The sequence below is a fragment of the Notothenia coriiceps genome, unplaced genomic scaffold (assembly GCF_000735185.1).
Source record: "Notothenia coriiceps isolate Sejong01 unplaced genomic scaffold, NC01 NC01_scaffold00003345, whole genome shotgun sequence".
Taxonomy (NCBI): domain Eukaryota; kingdom Metazoa; phylum Chordata; class Actinopteri; order Perciformes; family Nototheniidae; genus Notothenia; species Notothenia coriiceps.
This window is the reverse complement of record NW_011336046.1, coordinates 55,843-57,791: the sequence shown is the minus strand read 5'-3', so window position 1 is coordinate 57,791 and position 1,949 is coordinate 55,843. Positions and strand designations below refer to the sequence as shown.

At 38.5% G+C, this 1,949-nt stretch overlaps 1 non-coding gene across 1 annotated transcript; it reads left to right on the top strand.

The window, feature by feature from the left end:
- Positions 1 to 1,458: 1,458 nt before the first annotated feature.
- trnas-uga (transfer RNA serine (anticodon UGA)) lies at positions 1,459 to 1,540 on the top strand. Its single transcript has one exon. It is a non-coding gene; the product is annotated as a tRNA-Ser (tRNA).
- The last annotated feature ends 409 nt before the right edge of the window (positions 1,541 to 1,949 follow it).

Here is a 1,949-nt window from a genome sequence, read left to right as displayed (position 1 = left end):
TACTTGTCAGAGCAGCATGTAAAAAGGAAAGATGGACCGCAGCTGTTTTGTATGTGGTGATTCACATTCATAAAAACGTCATTTACGAGTCAGATATCTATATGTGTGTGTGGAAGTCCCTTTCTGGGAAAGATACTGAGGCAGAAGGAAACTCCTCCAACGTGAGAAGTATTGGTTCTTATCATGACTGAGCGAATTCTGTGATCTTTCTTAGGGGTGGGGCTGCAGTATTCATTTCAGAGACTAGTTGGGCCCATACCTACTGTATATATTTTACAGATTATTAACCTTTTCTTAGCTGATGTTGTTTGGAGTGAAGTGACTGTTGTTCTTTTATACTTGGGCAACAAGCCTGTTGTCAAAAGGAAACCTTTGTGTCAGTAATACATGGAATATTATTCTGTCAAATATTGTAATTATTGTTATGTACTGCTTGTTATTTTATTGCCTGAATTTGCTCCTGGATGATATAAATTAATGACATGATTGGTTAAATTGTTGTAATCTCCAAACAGTAAATGGCCCAGTAAATAAACTGTATTTGGCCTAAAACTCAAGAACTTAAGATGTTTACAACTTTAATAAGGCAAGGCTGCTGTTACAGTAAAACAGTTACAGTAACAGTAATAAGGACACAGAACAGTCTTTCAAGTTTTAACACAAATATTTTTATTACATGGCTTGAATACTCTATTCTTATTGGTCATCTTGGACATTTTAGAGGTTGTTAATACTCTGCTAACACACCGCTGCTAAGGAAACATGACTGTTACTAAGGAGGATCAAGGGACTATGTGCAGTCACATCAATCCATTTATTCAGAAAGAGCTGATACATTCACAATATACAAATAGAATCAACGTAATGTACCTAATCTGTCTACCATAGGTTCATATGTCAACATTCTACAAAGGCTATAGGGAAATTATTCTTTTAGTTGTTTGCAAAATATAGATATATGGAAACACCCTGAGGGAGTGCCAATCAGGTCACAAAACACTGATCTTTGTACCAACATACAATACACAAACTGGGTGTGCCTCAAAAGTCCTACATGAGTGCTTTACCAAAGTGCAAGTGGATGTGAAAATGCCTTAAAATGTAAAGGTCAAGGCTCCAGCTTAATGACAACATAATAAAGAGAGAGAGGGTGTAGCAATACTGCAAGTCAGTTTGGGTACAGGGCCTTGTTGATAAGGCCTAATGAAATTGAGAAGAAGCATTTTGTCCCCACCAGAGTTCAGCCAATGAGGGTGTTGTCAATGAACTTCCACTGACTGGTGACTGAGTGCAGCTAGAAAATGAATTCTATATCATTCTTAAAATGTGTTAGGTGACCAAAAGAGTCCATAGTTGAACTAAACAATTGACAAGTGATGTCTAAGAAGAAGACACAGGTATTTGTGTTAGTTTAAAAATATGTTTAAAAACACAAGGACTAACCATACACTTTCACTAGCTGCGATGGCCGAGTGGTTAAGGCGTTGGACTTGAAATCCAATGGGATCTTCCCGCGCAGGTTCGAACCCTGCTCGCAGCGAATCTTTTCGTTTGTTCATTTGCAGCGGAGTAGACTGCACAGACGCGCCCACCGTGTTCCGGGCAAACAGAACAAGATAGAAATGTAATATCGATATACACATCCTAACAACTTCATTGTTATCTTGTATCTTTTCAACTTTGGATCATATACCCGTGTTTAGTCTAGAAAAAACGGTGTGCATTTGATTGTAAAGTGTTGTGTAACAGGGACTGTTGAAAAAACTAAGCAACTTATAAACATCAGATGTTAAAACAAAAAGAGGTGTTCCGTATGTTATTATTTCAACACACATCCTAACGATTGCTAACCATTCCTAACCAGGGCCGTGGGAAGTAGGGGTGCTGAGGGTGCTGCAGCACCCCCTGGTGGAGGACAGGGGATCTGCACTTCAACAAGATATAATAAA